Raw genomic sequence first — 23,491 nt, forward strand, 5'->3', positions numbered from 1 at the left:
CCGAAGTCGGACGCTCAACCAACTGAGCCACCCAGGCGCCCCGTTTCTCTTCTTCTTCTTAACTGCTATTATTATCATTAGTGCATGACATCGAAAATTCTGGATCAGATCAAGGAAATTAAGATCCCTGTATCCATTCCTATCACCACTGGCCACATCACCTCCTGAGTGTGATATGGCCCTAGGTCCCTAAGGGCACTTACCTTCTGTTTCTTTTCTTCTCCATCTCAGGCTTTCTTTCCCACCCCTCTATTCCCTCTTCCTCCTACCCTGTCTGATTTCCCTCCCTCAGAACCATCTCTGAACAGTGTCAGAATCGCTGCAGGGACCACAAAGCAAGGTGCCGTGCACCCCTGAATTTGACGGCTCCCCTGACAATAACTTGAGTTGTTTCTCCTAAGCTGCCATTTTTGGAGACAACGCGGGAAAGAATCTACACAAATAGTTGGTAAATTTCCCTTGGGGACTGTCATCTACAGATGCGAAGACGTTAAATATTCCACGTGGGTTTTTACACTTCTCTTTGATTAAAAAGTCCCACCGCCTCGACTTTTCATAAGTAACCTTGTGCCATCCCCCTCTGAACCAGGATCAGGGTTACTCCCCAAATTGGGTTGTCTGGGGCTTGATACAGTCCCCTGAAGAGGCCTGACAGGTGCCATAACTTTTCCTCAGCCCACCGAGCCTATACAGCTTCCCGTTTCTGATTCACGGTCAGCTTGTCAGTGACTGTGAGCCCTGGATTCCGCCATTTGTGGAGTTCATTGTTTTTTTTGTCTTCTCTGATGTGTGACCCTGCACTCAGAAGACCTCATTCTGCTTGTTTCTGACCATTTCTCCAACTTGTCAGAGCCCTTTTGATTTATACTCCTGGATTCGTGAGTTCCAGTCGTCCTTCTCCGTTTGGTTCAAAGCACAGGTACAATGGGCGATGCTTCACGTAAAGACATTTCTGTGGTGAACACCAAATATATTTTCAATTATTTTGGTTACGGTGTTGTAAAGAAAGATGAAAGAGTGGGGCGTGTATACGTACATATACACAGCGTCTGTAAACAGGTATGGATGCGTGCTGCTGAGCGTGGTGTTTATTCTTCTGACTTAAGAAAGCAGTTCGACGAAGTGACATGTTTCTGCCAAACAGCACGCCTCAAGGTTTGTTATGCTGTTTCTGATTTATCCCACGCATGCAAGGGATTGGGATTATATGATGCCCGTTACTGAACCGTACAAATTAGCAGTGGATGTTGAATTGAAGAAGAAACTCCCGCTTACACTCATCCCCTGACGTGTTATCTAGAAAGCCGAGTCTCATCACAAGTCTAAAAAATAAAATAAAAAAAATAAACAATAAATAATACAAAAAGGGAAGGGAAAGGAATATCCTGAAATATTCATTTTCTTTTTCCGGAAAATAGAACATCTCACCTTCAAGGAACATGAGTCCTCCTCCCTAACTTCTCACCCGCCCCCTCCCTCTGGATCTCAGCTTTGGCGCTACTGAGCTGGTTTTTAATGTGGTTTCTTTATGCGTGTACGTGCATGCGCGCGTGTGCGTGTGTGTGTGTGTGTGTGTGTGCGCGCGCGCGCGCGCGCGTGGAGGGAGGAGAAGCCGTGTGTCTGAGGTGGTGACAACAGTCAGCGGAGCAAGAGCCTTAATCACTGTTTACCGATTTGGTCCATTTTACTAGCAGGCAGGGCTTTTCCAGAGAGCTGTTTGCCCGGCAGGGTGCAGACACTGCTTTCGGGGGCGAAAGTGCGTGTCTCCGCGCCGCGTCGCGCAGCACCCCGGGCACCGTCTCGCCACCACTGGCAGGGCCCCTGCGCGGAGCCAACCGGGCCGGCGTGTCCGCCCCGGCTTCCGACGGTGCTCCTCTGGTGGCCGTGTTAATGACAGCCGATCAAAGCTGGAGAGAGCGCACGCAGGACCCAACGGGGCGTCACAACCGTCCCCATGGCAGGCAGAGAGAGCCAGCACCTCTCACACCGCGGCTCGGCTCGTGCGGCGAAAGGAAGTGAAAATGACAGAGCGAGGGTGTTACCTTCGCCTCTGTGTGGCCTTTTTGTTCCGTGTGTTCGCAGTCCTCCCGGGTGGCGGCGGCGGTCGCTTGCCTTCCCTCGTCCGTGCGACGCTTCTAGTCATGGATGAAGCCCGGAAAGGGAAGAGGGTCGGTTAGGGGTGGCTGGGGTTTCGCCAGGAGTGCGTTGTCACCTTTAATGCCTCCTTCTCTGGTCCCCTGTGGGTTGTGGTCAACTCGCGAACGCCTCGATCTACTGACAAATCCAGGGGATGGGGGCGGGGGGGGGGGCTGACCTGTGAAATGAGGGCTGCAGGTGAAAAGGGAACCGGGTGGCAGGGGCTTTGGAAACACCCCGGTGGGATTTCCATAGGCACGTGAGCATCCAAGGTGTCCCCAGGCCTTTCTAGGTAACTAGGCAGAGCCCCAACCAAATGGCTACAATTCATGGACATTCACAGAGGTCACCCCTTTCCCCCCTCCCCCCCCCCATCCATTCAAGGGAAGAGGGCTGATCCAGTTGTCAGATGTGGGGACTCTCATCAGTTGTGGGCCTGAAGAAATTCAAGGGCGGGATTCTGCAGCTGAGGCTGGGACCCAAGGGCTCTGTGCGGAGGGAACCAGGCCAGTCCCACCAGGCGCTCTGTCTCGACGATCCCCGAAATTAAGATGCCCCATCCTCCCACCCCCCCCACCCCCCCAGCTGCGACTCCCGCCTCTTTGGGGCCAGATGCTTTGAGGGCGGTTTCCGGTCCTGCCCCTGCATGCATCTGTCTCCTTGTGGGGGTTTTCTCAGCCCAAATAAAATGTTCAGCATTGGGTTGAAAAGCCATTGGTGGACTCGGCAGGAGCCCCCGATGGAAGGTCCCCGGGGCTTTGAAACTTCCTAACGTGGCATCTTCGTCCTCTCGCTGTCCAGGAGACCCTCCCACACGGAGGGGCCTTTTGGTCACACCTCCGCCCCAGTCTTGTCCTCCCAACAGACACCTGTGCAGCAGGCCCCGTTTCTCCTTCCCAACAGGCGGCCTCCTTGGGCACCTACACATGATCTCTACAGTCTCCTGGCCTCCCACGAACTCGCAGGGCTCAGAGAGACTCGGTAGTGGGGTGGAAGTCTGTGGCGCATCTCGGGAACATCCACCGGCACCTGCTACCTCAAACCACCCCGTGTATTCCTAAAACACCTGCTCTAAGGCATGCTGACTGTAATTCATCAGGATTTATCACAGCCTAGGCTGGTGAGAGCCTCCTTTCCAACTTCACTAAAAGGCCCTCTGATTTCCGTACTGTCGTCATTATAAATATTAATAATAATGTAAATAAAACATAGCTAATGCCTTCATAAATAGCCATCAGGCGATCCCGAGGACGAAGTTTTGGAAAATTCGAGAAACGTCGGGTAAGGTAAGAGCTTCAGCCTTGCTCTAAGCACACTGGCCACTACCTGCGCCTGCCCGAGATCAAATTGATGTCCTAGGAGTTAATATTATGCGCAGGGGCACATCCACCAGATGCGAACGGTTGGAGCCCTTCGAGGCACAGAGGCGGACACCAGAGCCCCATTTCTGCTCTGTGTGATTGTGGAAAGTGACACCGACACCATGTCAAGGGCTCTTGACTCACCAGGGACGTGGTTACCGATGTGAACTGCTGTGCTCGAAAATTCAAATAATAGCTGATGTAAAACGGATCAGTACCACCCCTCAGAAGTCGATACCTTGTCTACACGAAGCCTAACACGGCACAGGGCACCACGCTGGACTTTTGCAGGGCCGAATTCTCATCCCAACGGTGCCCTCGTCTTCACAGATATCCACAACATTGTGTCACGTTTTAGAGTCTGTGTTTCTCCTGTCTGCCCAAGGTAGATAATAATATCTGAGGCGGAGGAGAGAAAGGAAGGGAGACAGAGAGAGAGAGAGAGAGAGAGAAAGGGAGCAGAGGGGAAAAAAGGAAGTGAGGAAAGAAAGGGAGAGAAAGATCACCTTTAAGTTCTTTTCTCTTTCTTTCAAATGACACAATAGAATTTTTTTTTCCTAAAGTTGTATTAGGGATTCACTTAAGCAGAAATGAACTGTAATATGCAAATAGTTCTAATTGGACTGCTAATAGAGCGTGTCTCTGTTGTTTTTTTGTAGGGAGTTTTATGCCTATGTAATCAGTGCAGACAGCCGTTAAGTAAATGAAGAGGCAACTAACAATGTCAGAAAAGAGACCGGGCGGTTCTGGCTGACACTACCCTAATCTTCCAGGACCCATTAAATGGCAGTTTCAACGCATTACCTACCATAACATCCTTGAATATCACTGATTTTATTTGCAGTATCAAACATTCCATTTCATGCCCCATTAACAGTGGGAGCTTGAGCTTTTTGACGCAGCTAAACATTTTACTAACTACCTGGACTAAGTAACCAATTAACTTTTGGAGACAATACGGCCAATTAAGCGCGAAAAGGTAAGGCTGTCATCCCCCACGAAAATTGAATTTCCTTTTCCTGATGGCACTCATTGTCGCCGCTCAATTGTTAATGGGGATTCAGTCCCTATTAAAGGAGGAAGGCAAAGCAGAATGGAAAAGTTCAGAGGACTTAGTTCCTAAAGAGTAGGTCACCAAGTGTCCCAGTTGGCCACTAATTCAGTTAACTTTTCTTCATGCCAGATTACGTATTGGATGAGACTGCGGCAGGGCTCTAATATGACATTCTGTGACAGCGCATTGCACAATCTGGTAGCTTCCAAGGAACCCGAAGGCCCAGGGCTGTAGTTTGGGACCTTATAGGGGATGTTTTAAAAAAAAAAAAATTAAAAACAACGACGAACTTTTTTTTTCTTTTTTGAAAACGGAAATATCCGTGTTGGACAAGATACTGCCCCGGCTGTCACCCGTTTGGACTCTTCAGAGATAAACACAAGCCTTCCTACCGAGAGGTGTGCTCCAAATTAACCCTCTGTGGTTTGGGAAGTCATTTTGTAAATGGCAGACAAGGTCACGGGCGGTGATTCTGCGGGGCGGGTTTGACTCCAGTTGACTGGAGTGGCACGCAAGTAATGAGCTTGGATATCATATTTTGAAAGCTTGAGGCAAATCTCATCCTCTTGGTAGGAGTCTTTTATCTTTGGAGGTACAGGAGAAAATCTGGCCTAGAGGGTATCTTCCATAGGCCCTGTATGAGTGAAAAACACGAAGCTTATCCAGAGTCCGAGCCCAAACGAGATCGCACCAGCTTTGTGGAAATGCAGTTGTTCTGAATGCAAAGAAAAATGGGGAAACCATAGATGATGATGATCTGAATCTGTGTGACGAAAAATTTAAGGCTTGCGTAATCAATGTTGTCAAATCATCCCGAGAGCAATACAATTTGTTGCCGTGTGTTTACAGCCTGTTCACGTACACTTGAAGTCTGAGGTGAGCCAGAAAACTGTAAGTAAAGCAGGGATCTAAACTGCGCTCAGGATTACTCGTTTTCTATATTGTTTTAATAGAAAAGGTGCTTAGTCCCCACAGACGAGCTGTTGAATGGCCATGGGAAGAAAAATCCATACATTCAATAATGATATTAGTATTCTAGGTTCGTAATTTTTTTACTGTTGTTTCCGCCAGATTCTATGGTGATAGGAAACAGGAACAAAAAGGATTAACGTTGTATCCTTTCCGAGTGAAGTGCCTTTTGAAGAGTTTGATCCGAATTGTAACTTTCAAAGAAGATCTGAATAGAAATAATTCTCCTATATTAGCCTAGATCAATTAATAACATCGATCAAAATTCTCTTTTGAACTTTCCCTCGGATCTCAACCTTTTCTCAAGGGACACGATTTTCTTTCCAGAGGTGATTGCCGTGGGCTATTTATGTTAGCCATTTTCCCATGGCAGTGGATGATTTAGAAATGATTACAATAGTTTGAACTTCCTGTTCCTTGAGATAAAAGAGCAAAACCAGATCTCAAATGCTTCCCACTCTCACCCTCCAGCATCGCTACGTAAGAATAATGAAAACAAACAAGCAACGACAAAATTCCGTCAGCAGCCCTCAAACTGTGGAAAGGGCTGGTGGCCAGAAGTTTCCAATAATCCACATCGTTAAGTAGAGGTGGCAGGAGGCACTGCAGAAAGCCCCAAAGCTTCCTCCCAAGCTGCTCAGCGTCCGCTGGAGCCCAGAGAACCTGCTGGAATTTGGAGGTCTACTGGGGCGTGGTGATGGAAGAAGGCATTCGGGGAGCCCCAGGTGCTATTTCTTCTAGCGGTCTTTCCTGTGAAGGAGGAAACGAAGTCTTTTGCCTCTTGGGTTTATGGGGAGTGAAAAATGAAGAGGAAAGCGAACAACCCATGCTCTATCTGATGCAGATAAGTCTTCAAACCCCACACCATGTCTCTCCCACTAGAGGAAAATGCATCGCTGAGGGGCCAACATTGACACTGGACATTTAACAAGAGGAAAGGGCTAGCTACCAAGGTTACCTAGAGACCCCATCTTGAATCCCCAGGCTACAGAAAACCCAGCCCTCAAATTTTATATCTTAGTCGAGAAGACACAGGGAGTGGTAAGGGGGTGGGCAGGTCATGGGAGGGGAGGGGCGAAAAAGGAGTGGGGAGAGAAGAGACCGGCTAACTGCATGAAAATACAAAAACAAACAAAGAAACAAACAAAACAAGGATGCACGACCTTGCCTGAGTGTGCACAGAAAAGTATATATACATGATTTCTGTAAAAAAAAACAAAAGGTTACATCCAGATACATCAAATCATTTAGGAGAAAGCATGGGTACATTTGCCATCTTAGAGTGGGTAGGTCCTCCTAATAAAATTCAGATCCTGTAAGAAAGTGGTGGATATACCTGAAAAAAATATCCTGGATCACAACAACAAAAACAAATACCACAGTTCTGTAAAGTCTAAAAATCAAATCTAGCAGGGGGGGGGACAAATGTGTTCTTCATTTGACAAAGGTCTACTTTTTTAACTAATAAAAACTCAGATACATTAATAGAAAAAAATGGAAAACTGGCAATTTACAGAGAAATACAAATGGCCAATAAATCTATTCACTTTCTCAGTTTTACTTACGATTTTTTAAAATTGCACCTCAAAATAACGAAACAACAAAAGGTTATCCTGTTTTATCTCACTGACGAAACACATGCCAAGGTTGGCCTGTCCCCAGAAAGAGACGGGGTACAGGCTGACAGCCACCTCCTCCAAATTTTCTGAAGAGCAGTGTACCGATGCATTTCCAACATAAAATACTCTCCACACACACACACACACACACACACTTCTCATATATAATTTACATATGTGTGTTATAAATATACAGTGTTTTTTTTTTGGCAAAATGTTCTTAAAAAATAATTTGAGGGGCGCCTGGGCGGCTGAGTCGGTTAAGCTCCGACTTCAGCTCAGGTCATGGTCTCACACTCTGTGAGTTCGAGCCCCGCATCAGGCTGTGTGCTGGCAGCTCAGAGCCCGGAGCCTGCTTCGGGTTCTGTGTCTCCCTCTCTCTTAGCCCCTGCCCTGCTCATGCTCTGTCTCTCTCTGTCTCGAGAATAAATAAAAACATGAAAAAAATAAAAAAATAATAATTTGAATAGAGTGGCTCAGTAGATTAAGCTTCTGGCTCTTGGTTTCAGCTCAGGTCATAATCTGATGGTTCATGAGTTCGAGCCCCACAGTGTCATTGTGGAGCCTGCTTAGGATTCTTTCTCTCTCCCTCTCTCTCTTTCTGCCCCTCCCCGCTCATGCTCACTCTCTCTCTTTCTCTCTCTCTCTCAAAATAAATTAATAAACTTTCTGAAAAAAATGATAATTGGGTCAACAAAATATCTGGTAAAATGAGAGTGTTAAATTATGATATACTCCATTGCATAAAAAGATCCCTGGATATAATATTAAGTGAAAAAAATCAAATGTACCGTGATTTACGTACTATGATTTCTTAGAAAACATGACGTTATTCATACATTGCATATGCACACATGTATATATGCACATCTGTTTTTTATATATTTTGTTTCTATTACATATAAATACGAACACATGCATATGTATATATGCTTATGTGCTGCACAAACTAATACGTTGATGAATCTTCAGGTCTTCTGGAAAAAAATCCTAAGGAATTAAGAACATGAGGTGCATTTATGGATCTGGTGACGTCTGTTGAAAGGGAGACTTTGTTTCACTTTTTACTTTGGTTGTTTTGAGTTTTTTAAACCATGCCTATGTATTCTTTTGCGTTATAAATTCGCATCAACATTGTTAGTGATAGTATTATTTCCCATTGAAAACAATCAAAATGTCTTTTATTTTTTAATAGTTTTTTTTAATAGTTCTTTTTCCCTGATACCTGTGTGGTTATACATTCCTTATAGAGATTTAGAAAACACAGCTTTTTTCCTACCATCAGAGCCCAAGGTATTTTGTCCCTACGGATGTGTTCTGAATGCCTATTGTGCCCAGCACTGTGTTACAACACCAACATGACTCTTCCCTCACGAAACTTACATTTTTTGGTTTTTATTTAAATTCTAGTTAGTTAAAATACAGTGCAGTGTTCGTTGCAAGTGTATAATACGGTGACCCAACACCTCCATGTGTCACCCAATGGTGATGACAAGTACACTCCTTCATTCCCATCCCCCCACCCACCTTCTGATAACCAGTTTGTTCTCTATGGTTCCAAGTCTGTTTCTTGGAGCTCTCTCTCTCTCTCTCTCTCTCTCTCTCTCTCTTTCTCCTTTGTTGGTAGAAACATATTTTAGTAAGGCATGTATGTTCTAGTATATTTTACACGTAACAATAACAATAACAATAACAATAACAATAACAATAACAAGGTGTGGTTAACGATCCTTTAAGGGTACGTGCAAGGTTGCTATGACAAGCCTGCCCCTTTTGGGGCCATGTGAGTCTCTTACATATATGCTTTGCACGTGGGAAAACCTGCATTATGAACCTAATGGGAGGGGCGCCTGTGTGGCTCAGTGGGTTAAGCGTCCGACTCTTGTTTTCGGCTCAGGTCATGATCTCACAGTTCGTGGGTTCAAGCCCCGTGTTGTCAGTGCAGAGCCTGATTGAGATTCTGTCTCTCTCTCCTCCTCTCTGCCCCTCCGCTCACTCTAAGTAAGTAAGTGAATAAATAAGTAAATAAGTAGATAAAAATAAACAGACTTAAAGAAAAATAATGTGAGAATGTGTTGTGAAACCCGAACACTCCAATACCGTAGTGTTGTTTGTTTGTCTATTTGTTTGGGAACATCTGGACTGACAACAGTGTGCTCTTAGGAGCCTCTGAGAGGCCATTCTAGAAGTGACTACGGTTACCTAGGCACAGAGTGGTGCAAGCCTGAAGTGAGGTGAACGTAGGAGGCATGAAAGCAGGAATGGGGTGAAGGAATACCACGTGGGCGGGGCAGAGAATGGCTGGATGAGCCCATAAAGGGTGGGGCATAAAGGAAGACTTCGAAGGAGACTCCTTGTTTCAGGTCTGGGCAACTTGTTAACATGACCTTGACAGACATGGATGAAGGAGAAAGAGGAGAAGGGTTATGGAGGCAAATAATGACAAACATGAAGTCAACTGCTTCTTCAGAAAAGTTGACGTTACCATTTGGTGTAAGAGGCAATCGAGTCTCTAAGGTTTTTAAGGCCTAAAGGAAAAGAAATATGACCACTGTGATTAAAAAAAAAAAAAATCTAGGCCGCCCTGGGTCGGCACGTCAGATGCTGGATGGCAGGCTTCTGGTCTACCCTTAGGAGTCAGATGACTAGCTTACAGGGGGTCCACAATTGTGGAAATAGATGGGGAAAAGTTGACGTGGAGATGTGACGGAAGTTGCTAGACGTAGGCCTTTCCAGGAACGGCTAGACTACCAGGTAACCCAAAGCTCTGAGGATGGGCATAGTGTTACAGGACCATAGACAAAATGAGGGAAATGAAAGGAGAGGCTTAGACACTTTTTTATTACGGGATTGAATGCATTCACAGTCACTTCGATTGTAATAATGAGGTTCGTTTAAGACCTGGGACTTGCTGAAATAATATGGTTAAAGCCATGACGCATTAAGATTGTACTTGCCATAACAGAGCCCGTTTGGGCTATTATTAATCTAATCTCATAAGTGCCCATAATACCCAAGCAAGCAAACCAAAGCTTTGAATTGGGTTTACACTAATAGTAAGACTATCTCGTGGGCTTTTTGCTGGGATTCTCTGTCCCATTAAGCAATTACTAGTGGCTAGAACACTAGCCCACATGTCGCTATTTCTGGTTAGGGGATTTTCTTGCCTGCCTCACTAAATCTTCCAATTAAATGCAATGGTACTACATTTATTTCAGTTCTTCATTTACAACGCACAGTGGAAAGTATCGTTACTCTAAACAGATAGTGTTAGGAGCCGTTGAACCACACACGTGGCATTGCTGAGTTCCAGCATTCCACCAGTGACAGCGTATCATCCCGTGACAAGCAAAAGGTAAGTCCGGAGACAAAGAGAAGTCCTTCTTTTTTTTTTTTTTTATTGCTGTAATGGCGACATCTTTATCAACAAAATCACTCCATCCAAGGACACCTTCCAACCATGTCTTTGTATTCGTTTCTGTTAATTTCATCAAGAGCGTTACATTTAAATGTGTTCTACCTAAGGCTCTGTCTACATTTGAAGTGCGACACAGAACAAAGAAGCATAGAGTCCCTGCTACAGAGTTCCTCAAAAATAAATTTTAAAGTTCTAAACAAAGTCATGATGGGAATGATGACGATTATAATGATGATGATAATTTATTACTATGTTTATGTGGAGATTAAAATAGAAAACATAATTGGATTTTACAAAAGAAAAAAAAGATCCATGCCTGAACATTAACATATTTAGTGGTAAACCCAATTCTTGAATCATTTTTAATTGTTTACCATGAGGATCTTTCTTTCCATAAAACCAGGAAGCTATATAAGATCAGTATGTAAACTTTCCTCAAATCTCAGAACACCAGTAGTAAGAGATAATCTGAAATGCAAGGTAGTAATTAAGCGTGTAGGCTAGTAATATCGTATCTAAATTCATGATATAATTCTGACATCAACTAGCTTTATAACTCTAGGAAATGTAACCTATCCTGTCAACACCTTGGGGTATCTGCAAAAAAGAGATCAGTAAGGGTCCTTACCACACAGAGTCATTGTCATAGTGAAATCAGATCCTAAATTCACGAGCTGACCACGTCGCTTTAATCATTTATAAGCAGGTACCGTTTCTGAACCCTAGGGACCATATGCATTATCTCATATGCTAATGATGTAAGATAATGACTATATAAACATCCAGGGGAATTTAGGTTAAATCATGGACAGTGGTAAGTCCTCAGTGTTTTACTAGAATAGAGTCAAGTATATATGTATTGTATTTCTAGATTTAGTAGTATAATCATGGAGAAAATGCCTCATGGTGTCACAACTGAAGACCATTGATCCCGTTCAAAAGCACTTGTCTTAGGTACTTGTAGAAATAGTTAACACTTGAGTTAGACGAGTATATAATTTGTTTATATGTGAAAAACACCCTCTTGCTCCCCCTCCATTCTTAGAATATTAAGCAGTACAGAATATTAAGCAGTATCGGAGCCCGACGTGGGACCCAGTCTCAGGAACCGTGAGATCATGACCTGAGCGGAAACCAAGAGTCGGACGCTCAACTGACTGAGCCACCCAGGCACCCCTTCCTCCTACTTTAAGTGGGAAGAAATGATTTTCTGTGTCTGACTTTAACCTGATGATTTAATAATATTAGGAGGGTTTGGGTAAAATCTGTATTATTTTCAGCTTCTTAATGGTGTAAGCGATATCCTGCTTGTTAAAAATCAAATATAATCCAAATTATTTATCATTGTGCCTGTAATTCGTCTAGATTTCTATACTAGGGTACTACTTTCTTTATGAGATTACCTCTAATTATAGAAAAAAGGATGGGAGGAAGGGAGGGAGGGAGGTAGAGAGAGAGAGAGAGTCCCAACCATTTCTTGAGCTTCCAAATCGTCCTTTTTACAGTTAACTATTCTATTCAGACACACCAAACTGATATAATTAGCCACAATTAACTCATACTTTTGCTCTCTTTTCTTTTGTTGGGAAGGCTTTACTACTGCACGGTTTAAATTTTCCAAGGCTCTTTCTCTGCTGCACAACTTTTTTTATTATTTTATTTTATTTTAATTTTTTAATGTTTATTTGAGAGACAGAGAAGGAGAGAGAGAGAGAGAGAGAGAGAAAGTATGAGCAGCAGGGGGATAGACAGAGAGTGAGAGGGAGACACAGAATCTGAAACAGTGAAACAGGCTCCAGGCTCTGAGCTGTCAGCACAGAGCCTGACATGGGGCTTGAACTCACCAACTACAAGATCATGACCTGAGCCAAAGTCAGACACCCAACTAACTGAGCCACCCAGGCGCCCCTTATCTTGGTTTATTATGTTTGGTTTCTTTAATCCTGGACTTGAAAACACAAAGCACCACGTAATTATTTTAGTCTCACTTTTCAAAGTCAAGACTGATGTTCAGTGATAAAAGTTTGAGGGGTTTAATAAGATAAGAGGAACCCTATTCCCCACTATGCAATTTTATAACTGTTTGCTCCTACTTCTTTTCTAAACTAAAAGCCTTATTCATTCCCTTAGAGCCTGGACAGAATGGGAAACTGCAAGACCCAAACCCCACGTCCAGAAGCATTAGGCATTGACCCCGTGGCTTCCTAATAGATCCGCAAAGTGCTTTGTTCCTGGAAATCATCCGACGAGTAGTTCAGCGCTATTGTATATCTTGTTAGAGTAGCAGAAGTGCCACAGAATGAACTAAAATCTCCCTGAAGATTTGCTGCATCATATGCTGAGAACATTCTGAACTTTCAACAAATTCCTGGTTACCATCCCGGGTAGCCATGGTTAAGTCTGGACAGGGGTTAAGTGAGAAATATGAGTCCGCTATTAAGTGTCTTTTGAGAGTGACAAAGCTCTGGGCATAAGGGGGTGGGAAACAAGGGACTCTCTCTCAGCCCTTTCCAGATCTTTCAATTGTATCACAGACGTAAGGGATAATGCAAAGGGGCTCAGGTACCGACCTCTCCGCAGCCCTATAGCCTCAGGCAGGACCACTGACCCCCTCCACCTTGGCATTGCCCCCTCTGTGGAAGGAAGCCCCTCCTCTATTATGGAATTTACTGTGATATCTAAATAGCTGAGAAGGAAGACAGCTCATCTGTTGTAACTATGCAGTCTTTTCCCTCTTTCTCTCATCTCTCTATTATCACCAACAAAAGCTAGTGACTTCTAGAATATTTGGTTGGTAGTCTCACCATGCCTTTGCGTTTTAGTTTTTGTTTTTGTTTTGGGGATCAGCCGGATCCCACCCCGCCGATAATACCATTATCACTCCACGTATATTTCCTACATTGCCATTTTTAAAAGCCACTCTATTGAAGGATAAAGTGCACGTAATTCAGGTGCATATTTTAATCCATTTGGCCATCCGTATAAAACTGTGACACTATCGTATAGTCAAGGTAATAACGATACCTATCACCCCCAGAGGCAAAGGTTTCCTCGCACCCCTTTAAACTTCCTTCCGGCCCTCCCTGCAGATCTTCTGTCCTCAAACAACCCCTGATTTGTTTTCCGTCTTTATAGGTTAATTATCATTTTCCAGGGATTTATGTAAATAAAACTATTCAATGTATATCCCCCTTTCCCTGGATTATTTCACTCAGTGCAATCACTTTTCCCCTTATCCAGATGTTTACATGTATTAATACTCCATTCCTTCTGGTCACTGGGTACTAATTCATGTTAGGGCTATACCAAAATGTAAGCATGTCACCTTTTTTGTGTATTTATTTTAATTTTTTAATGCTGATTTACTTATTTTTGAGAGAGAGAGAGAGAGAGAGAGAGAGAGCAGGGGAGGGGCAGAAAGAGAGAGGGAGAGAGAGAATCCAAGGCAAGCTCCAAGCTGTCAGTGCAGAACCCGAGGCGGGCCTAGAACCCATGAGCCTTGAGATGGTGACCTGAGCCAAAGTCAGACACTAAACCGACTGAGCCACGCAGGCGCCCCTTGTTTATTTTTTAATGAGTTGTTCTTCTTATTATGAAGCTTGAACAGTCTTTATGTATTCTAGATACAAGTTCTTTGCTGTCTAAGTTCCCCCCCCCCCCACCCGGTCTGGTCTAGTCCTTTTCATTTCCTAGTATATTCTGAGGAATATAAGTTTTAAATTTTGATGAGGCTAAATTTTCTTTTCTCTTTATGGATCCCGTTTTGGTGTCGCTCCTGAAAAATCATTGTCTACCTCAGGATCACACAGGTCTCCTTTCTCTTCTCTTCTCATGTCTCTGGGAGTCTCTGAACCACTCTTGATGACCGTTGGTTGTTCAATGGCTTCAGATACAAAAAATCGCCCCTTTCGGTCTCGTGGAATATATCATTAAAACGATAATCATGGTTTCACACTAGGGTCTCCTGGAAATGACCCTGAACCTGTGACCCTGCATACTCAGCTGGCCATTATGCTTTAAGTCATGGAAACGGCACCCCACAAACTCAACCCCTTGCGATCAACTGAATGAACAGCAATGGGAATTCATAGACAAGGGGTCAGCACTACTAGCCATTGTGGGTATACAGCTCAATGGAATGTTGCCCTTTTCCATTGCTTAGCCAAGATATGAAGGACGGGACCCAAAAGTCAACACACTTGGTCAAGTGCAAACGACCATCTTAACACTGGATACTCTAACCAACACGGGGTCTTATCTTCACATTTATCATAAACTATTGGGCCAGTGCCTAAAAGCTGTCCTTGAGGGTAACAAAATGCCGAGAACCTCTTGCCTCACAGATAACCCAAACGTAAGTCAGAATCATACACGTCTCTAGAAGTGCTAAGACTACAATACAAGACCTTGTCAGGACACTCTTTATTTCCTTCAGAATTGTACACATTACTGGTTGCAACCAAGATATACACTTTATTTTACAAAATGCATAATGCTGGGCTCATGGAAAAAGCAGTCAAAGGAACTTTCATGTGCCTAAAACGTCCCAGTTGCTGGTTTAACTGAGAGACATGAGGTCTACTCGAAACCTCTTTTTCAAGTTCGAGTCTCATAGATGAGTCTATATTTTGCTCCTATCTTTACACATTTTCAACGCTGCCCCCAACCCATAAACCTGGTGGTCAAATTGAGGGCATATATTCTACTGGAACCCACTAATCATAGATTTACCCATGGGTCTGGCATCTGCTCATTTGACATGTGTCCCATTTTAACTTAAACTTCCACCGAAAATCGAACAACAAAACTGTTTCAAGTGACCAGTGGTCTCCTTCCCTCCTTCCACTGATTTACAGTGCAAAGGCCCAAACCCTCCGCATAAACTATTGTTTCAACCAAATATGACACACGCTGAGACTCACATCAACCCAAGTAGGTATCCATTGAAAAAGAAGGCTTCTTGTCCCACATCCCAGATGGAATCTTCCTGGCCTGGCGGCTCATCCCTGGAAATGACATTGACCCAGATGACATCACCCCAACCCAAGACCCTGCCCTGCAACAGAGACGACATCACTCTGGGCACTAAAATCTCGGGGCCGGCAACACCCACGGGCTGTTTTTCCTAAGACACAACTGGGACCCAGGACAGTTTTGCTTCTCTTCCTTCGTAAGATCAAAAGGGTTCCACTACGTTTCTGAGCTTGCTGTCTGCTTCGCCCATGATCCTGGTATACTCAGCTCCACCAAAATATTAAAAGCAAAAATTCCAAGTCTATGTTCCTGGCGAATGCCATATAAATGGAAAACTTAGTTATTGGCTGGCTTGCACAGACACTTTACACTTCTTTTTGTGTTCTGCCTTTCTACTTTCGTAATAAACTGCTTTTTACACTGGTTAGGGCAATTATGCCCTGGGCTCTAAAAATCTCCACTATCATTCCCCCAGTCCCCCACCAAATTTCCTTACTATGAATATAAACTTATCTTATGATTATGTTAAACAACACAGGGCCAGTTGTGTCCATCAAATTTTTAATTTTGTAAATATTTTATGAGTTTTTGGTATCTTTGGGGGTCCTTGCTGGCAGGGTAGAGACTGCCCCTCCCTGGGCTGGCTAATTCCTAGAGACAATAAGCAACTTATCGGAGAGCCTGCCTTTCCTATACAACCGAACAATTCGGTGTCCATATCTCTGACCACCTCCTTTATTTAACTCACGCACCAATCCGATTTGTCTCCTACCCTAAAATGACTAGCAGCAGTTCCTAGGACCGAAAGCCTGCTGGAATTATTCAAATTAGCAAATCCTTGGCTGATTGTCCCGCCCTGCCTTGCCTTTTCCCCCAAACACACAACAAAGGCTGTGACCCTAGGCTTTCTTCTTGTTCCTTTCCGCCTCCTGGTTGACACTGGTGATTCCCCCTGTGGCCCTGCCACCAGGCATGCCTTGTCTTGCCTCTCATCTCTAGGGGAACTAACATTAAACCTCTCTTTCTCTGGTAGGGTCCCCCCCCTAAGGAAAGAAAACAAACAAACCAACAACCTCAAGGCAACCTGGCTAAACGCATACGTGACAACATCCACCAAGATCTTTTAACATGAGACCCCTTAATCAGACTGCATGTTTATGTATTGCCATATATGGGAGACAAAGAATATAAAAAACTATGTCGCATGGCATTCAGGGCTCAGTTCTTCGGGTACAAACCCAACTGAGTGGTGCTGGCACGAATAAAGTTGCTTCCTGGAAAGCAAAGCCTCGGTGTCATGACTGTGTGAGAATCCTGCTACCTTTCCACGGGATGGACCTCTCTGTATCATCGCTCAGCACCTTTATAAAGTCGTCCCCGGCACAAATCACTGAAGGACTTCCTTTAAATTTTTCAGCGTTTATTTGAGTCTTTTTAGTTGAGTCTTTACTATGAATTGAAGCATTACGCTGCCTTTGCTTTGCCAATATATTTTCTATCGATATACAATTCAGGTTGAACCGGTTTTTTCCTTTTAGTACTTTAAAGTTATTGTTCCACTGACTTCTCATTGAATAGTTACAAAAGAATTCTCCTGTCGTCATTATCTTTGTTAACATTTTTTTTCCTTTCCTCCCTCTATGTATGTATGTATGTATTTATTTATTTTACTCTTGTTGCCTTTAAGATTATTGATGATTAATCTATGCTTTTCTTAATATTTCTCATCTGTGGATTTTATTCAACATCTTGGATCTGGAAGTTTACGGTTTTCTTCAAGTCTGAAAATCTTCTGGTCGCTATTTAACTCAAATATGTTTTATTCTGTCTCTGCACCTTCTTTAAGAACTCCCATTATATGTATTTTGGGCCACTGGAAGTTGTCTTTCAGCTCTCTGACCCTTTCCATTTTTTAAAAACATTCAAATTTTAGATTCCTTTCTTGATATAACCAAGCTCTTTGCTATTTCCAAGGTTATTTTTACGTTGCAAAAAAAAAAAAAAATTCCCTCCCCCTCCCAATCACGTATTTTGTAATTACTTTATTCTCCCATTCAATCTTGGCTGCTACATTCAGAAAGCTCAAGGATCCTTTCCGTTGTATCTATAGCGAAACCCTTAGCAGCATACAAGAAGTGTCCCATGTCGGTCAAATAGATACATTTCTTTTTTTATTAGTATTATTTTTAAAATTCTCTTTTTCCTGTATGTGTTTAGTTTTGGAATTTTTCTCGTTGTCCTTAAATTCACTATGTCTGCAAAGTCTAATCTGCTGTTGATTCCACTGCTATGAGTGTTGGTCACACATTCATGTGTTGGAACCCTAACCTCCAATGTTATATATTTGGAGATGGGAACTTTAGAAAGTAACTGGGTTTAAATTATTTTTTAATGTTTATTTATTATTGAAAAACAGACAGAGTCAGAGCATGAGTAGGGGAGGGGCAGAGGGAGAGGGAGCCACAGAATCTGAAGCAGGTTCCGGGCTCCGAGCTGTCAGCACAGAGCGTGAGGTGGGGGTCGAACTCACAAACCGCGAGATCATGACCTGAGCCGAAATCGGACGCTTAACCACTGAGCCACCCAGGCGCCCCTCCTGCAAATATTCTTGAACTCTGTTCTAGGATGCAGTTAGGTTACCTGAACACAGTTTGAAATTTTTGTGTCTTGCTTTTAATATTTGTCAGGCAAGGTCAGAGCAGTATCTAGGGCCAAATATTCCCCAGTACTAAGGTAAGACTCTTCTCAACACCCAGTAATTTCTGGGGCATCTGGGTGGTTCATTGCTTGAGCATCTGACCCTTGATTTTGACTTAGGTCATGATCTGATGGTTCGTGGGTTGGAGCCCCATGTTGGGCTCTATGCCGACAGTGTGGAGCCTGCTTGGGATTCTTTCTCTCTGTCCCTCTGTCTCTGTCCCTGCCCCACTTGCACACTATCTCTCTCTGTCAAAATGAAGAAATCGACTTTAAAATAAACACGCAGTAACATATAAATTATGAAGTTTTCCAGCTTGGCAATAGGGAGCAAGCACTCTTTTTCAACCCTGTGCAACGCCCGACACTGTTCCTGCGAATCCTTTCAAGTGGTTCTTTCCCTAACTTGGGATATATTCATCACACACGTGCTCTGCTCTGTACTTTGATCAATGCTCAAGGGGAGTCCTCTGCAGACCTTTGAAATTCTCACTTTGTTCAGCCCTCTACTTTATGTTTCCTATCCTGTGAATTCTCACCAAATGAGCCTCTCCAGACCTTCATCGTTGTGTCCTCGGCTTGGAAAGATGGCGTCCCTCCTTTCTTCCACAACCTGGAAACTTCCTCAAGGCAGGGAGCTGAGGAAGTCATAAGATTCATCGAGTTTTGTTTCATTTGTCTTAGGCATTACCGCTTTTCTGTCTGGCATCTGGTATCATGGAAACCCTTCTTTTGTCTGTTTTGTCTGGAGTTTTTGGTTCTTTCAGACAAGAGAGCAAATCTGTTTTCTGTTACTCCCTCTTGGTTAAAAACAGAAGTCCTCGCTTACCTTCTCCTCTGGCATAACTTACGATAATGTTTCTATTTAAATACTATTACCCCTGTTAACTCTCTCCTTTTCTTTTATGGAATTTCATCAGCTACAATGTCCTGTCTTTAATCTCCATGTGCTTGAACCAATTTACTTCTTTCCCTTCCTTTCTTTCTTCCTTCCTTCCTTTCTTTCTTCCTTCCTTTCTTCCTTTCTTTCTTTCTTCTTTCTTTCTTTCTTTCTTCTTTCTTTCTTTCTTTCTTTCTTTCTTTCTTTCTTTCTTCTTTCTTTCTTTCTTCTTTTCTTTCTTTCTTTCTTTCTTCTTTCTTTCTTTCTTCTTTTCTCCTTCCTTCCTTCCTTCCTTCCTTCCTTCCTTTCTTTCTTTCTTCTTTCTTTCTTTCTTTCTTTCTTTCTTTCTTCTTTCTTTCTTTCTTTCTTTCTTTCTTTCTTTCTTCTTTCTTTCTTTCTTTCCTTCCTTCCTTCCTTCCTTCCTTCCTTCCTTCCTTTCTTTCTTTCTTCTTTCTTTCTTTCTTTCTTTCTTTCTTTCTTTCTTTCTTTCTTTCTTCTTTCTTTTTTTCTTTGTCATTTATCTCTTTAGCGTTCAGAGTAAAATCCTTACTTGCCTTAGTTCTAATTATCTACTTTTCCTATTGTTTACTCAGCTTGCAAGTTAGTACATTGATTGAGGCGACCCTCTCTTCCTTTATTCCTTATGTGCAGGCACAAAGAACACGTACGTGCTTGGTATAAAATTTTGCAATCAAGGGGCTCCTGGGTGGCTCAGTCGGCTGAGTGGCCGACTTCAGCTCAGGTCATGATCTCGCGGTCCATGGGTTCAAGCCCCGCATTGGGCTCTGTGCTGACAGCTCAGAGCCTGGAGCCTGCTTCAGGTTCTGTGTCTCCCTCTCTCTCTGCCCTCCCCTTCTCACACTGTGTCTCTCTCAAAAAATAAACATCAAAAAAATTTTAAATTTTGTGAGCAACTATAAATATTGATTCTACTATACGCGTCACATTAAGAGAATGGCTAGCATGCAGATAACATTTTCCAGGTTTAGGGATACATGACAATACTTCATGTTTCTTCATATTTCTGGCACAATGTTAATTTTGAATCACTGATTTAGTAATTTTATGTATATAGAAAAGAGTAATTTAAAATAGTAAATAAATATAATATTATAGTATAGACACACGAGGTGGGAAAGTTTCTTTTATTTATTTTTTTTTAAATTTTTGTTTTCAACGTTTATTTATTTTTGGGACAGAGAGAGACAGAGCATGAACGGGCAAGGGGCAGAGAGAGAGGGAGACACAGAATCGGAAACAGGCTCCAGGCTCCAGGCTCCGAGCCATCAGCCCAGAGCCTGACGCGGGGCTCGAACTCCCGGACCGCGAGATCGTGACCTGGCTGAAGTCGGACGCTTAACCAACTGCGCCACCCAGGCACCCCGGGAAAGTTTCTTTTAAAATCAAAAATTGCTAAAATTAAATGAGATAACTGAAAGGTGACTAAAAGAATAATTAAATAAATGACGGCATATCCATAAAGTGAAATGTTTTAGAGATTTACAATAATGTTATAGAAAAAAAATTAACGACATGGAGAAGTGCTCATGATGTTAAGTGAAGAATTCAGTTAAATTGCTTACATGATATGATCAATATATATTGATATGCCATTATCATAGGAAACTCTGGAAGAAATGCCATATGTTAAAATTTTAATGTCGGTTAATAGATAGCCAGTTTACAGAAGATTTTCATTTCTTTATTCCACATGCGTTTTCTCAATTTTAGCAAATGTAACAATTTTTTTTGTTATTACCTTTTTGGTAGAAAAACCAATGACTTTTTTTAGTTAGAATGGTTAGCACAAGGTGCGTCTCAACATAAGCATTGATTAATTTTAATTTTAAAAATATCTTTCATACCCTTCTTCCTTCCACTGTGTAAGTTGTTGCTTTATTTCACATTGCCTTTATTTTTAAATGTTCAACATGTCTACATATTGAATAGAGAATAAGGTTATAAAGCACTTGAGTACAAGATCATTGTCTTTCAACTATTCTTTTCTTAATTTTTTTTAATGTTTATTTTTTCTTGAGAGAGAGACAGAGCATGAGTGGGAGAGGGGCAGAGACAGGGGGAGACACAGAATCGGAAGCAGGCTCCAGACTCTGAGCTTTCAGCACAGAGCCTGATGCTGGGCTTGAACCCACGAACCGCGAGATCGTGACCTGAGCCAAAGTCGGATGCTCCACCAACTGAGCCACCCAGGCGTGCCCAACTAGTCTGAAGTTCAATTAGTATAGTGCTATAGTTACTGGGATTCACAACGAATTCACTATATATTTATTGATTATTTGAGGTATGTTTTTCTTCTTTTGTCTGCGTTTTTATTTATTTTTTTTTTACCCTACGTATTAAGAATTGAACAAGAAGCTGATTTTCTTCAATATTTTATAAACTTTAGAATGATGGGAAAATGTATAATGATATCTCTTCTTTAACTTAACTTCAGAAAGTTGTTAGAACCTCTCAACTGGGAGTGAAGTACTTTTGATTACGTGTGATTGTCTATTTATTTTTCCTCCTTTCCTACACAAGGCATCGGATTTGTCTTTGAAGTCATTCCCTGGATAAGGCTCTTTCTAATCTATTGGCAAAATTCAATTTCTGCCTGCCGTAATCCAGACGAAGGCAGAGAAAACACATGAGAAACTTGCCACTTCATGAAATAATTTCATTGTGCGGCCGAAAATCGTTACTAACCTCTGTAACACTTAATTAATTGAAATGACTCCGGCCGTGGGATTCTGCGGTGAAGAGGTTTCTAGTAGTTATATGTGATTCAACCTGAAACTCTGAAAACTGAAGGATACTTAAACATACATCAATGAATGAAAAATGAAGGCCTGTTGAATTTAATCAATCATTTGTCTCTTTTTTTCCTTCCTCTCCTATACCTTGTTTTTCCTTTGGGATTTGATACATTTAGTTTATTTTCTTGCTAAACAAACATTCGCAATACTTTTGGTTAGTAGACAGAGAAAGTACCAGATGTTGATGGGATGATTGATATAATTCTTTTTTTAGTTAAAAATGCCAAAGTATATACCTCATTCATTTCATCAAAATGTTATCATGTGGGTCAAGACCAAACTTATCTGATCAATATGGCTATTGATAAAGGCAACTGTATCACTAACATCAAATTCGTGCTTGAACAGCTTTTTCCACTCAGTAATAAACCTATTTACCACAGATTTATGTACGGCTTGTCAAGCTCTCTAGAACTTAGACCAGGTTTAGTGCACCAAAAATTAACAAAATAGTCTCAGCCTTTGAAATCTTCCAACAGCACCTACAAACAGACGACTGATATTTCAAGATGGAACCACTAGCATTTTGACATCTCCTTGGTAATGTCTCCTTTCTCTTCCTCTGACATCCACAACTGCAGTTGCAGGGTCGATTAATTTGTGCAATATCTTCTTTCTTCCTTTCTCAGCCAGGACTCATACAGCTTTCCACCAGATGAGTCTTTCTCAAGCACTCCACACATTGCCCCCCAGTACTTCTTGTACCGATCAATGTGGTCATCTGCTTCCTCAAAAGGCTTTGCACAAATATTTCTCAAGTGCCTGAGGTCAGCGGGAAGCCATGCTAGGTCCTGGGGCTGTGTACTTGAAAAAAGAAAAAGAAAAAGACAAAACGCAAGTCCCAGCTTTCAAGGAACTAAAAGCAGAGAGATAGGGAAGAAAAACAGTGGGTTGTTTCAGCATAGGATGATGAAACTCTATGGGTGAGGTGTCTGTGCAGCCGGCTGTATTACTAGAGAAAAGGGACATATAAGGGGTGCCTGGGGGGTTCGGCACATTAAGCTTCCGACCTTCGATTTCAGCTGAGGTCATGATCCCACAGTTCGTGGGATCAAGCCCCACATCAGGCTCTGGGCTGACAGCGTGGAGCCTGCTTCAGATTCTCTCTCTCCCTCTGTCTCTGCTCTTCCCTTGCTCATGTGCTCTCTCTCTCAAAATAAATAAATAAACTTCAAACAGAAAAAAAAAGGGACATATAAGTAAGATTCGGGCAGTGGCAGCACAAACAAAATCTGGTAAGATTGCATCATTTCCCATGATCAATGAAAGCAGTGACCACAAGTACATGAAAATGGGTAAAGACTCAGATCTGCAGGCAGATGTGACACTTCAAGCAGGTGGGAGGTGTCATAGCTTGTAGGCTCGTAAACATGAATCACGACTTCCTTATTTTCTCTTCTCATTGTCAGTGTTCCATTGAATCTACAGGGTAAGTTGGGGGGGTGGGTGGACATGTAATTCCCACTGGTCCCCCTTCCAACCCTTAGAAACTCTGAAAGAGTGGTAGAGTTCTGAAATTAACAAAAGAAACACATGGAGAAAAAGCAGTGGAAAAATAAACAGTGAA

At 42.6% G+C, this 23,491-nt stretch overlaps 1 long non-coding RNA gene across 1 annotated transcript; it reads right to left on the reverse strand.

Annotated features, from left to right (window-relative positions):
• Nucleotides 1-292: 292 nt before the first annotated feature.
• On the reverse strand, nt 293-1,886 carry LOC109501129. The gene is made up of 3 exons (XR_002159089.3): nt 1,671-1,886; nt 1,037-1,322; nt 293-952 (listed from the first exon to the last, which is right to left on the reverse strand). It is a non-coding gene; the product is annotated as an uncharacterized LOC109501129 (long non-coding RNA).
• Nucleotides 1,887-23,491: the final 21,605 nt, after the last annotated feature.

Source organism: Felis catus, chromosome B3 (assembly GCF_018350175.1).
Source record: "Felis catus isolate Fca126 chromosome B3, F.catus_Fca126_mat1.0, whole genome shotgun sequence".
In the NCBI taxonomy this organism is placed as follows: Eukaryota; Metazoa; Chordata; class Mammalia; order Carnivora; family Felidae; genus Felis; species Felis catus.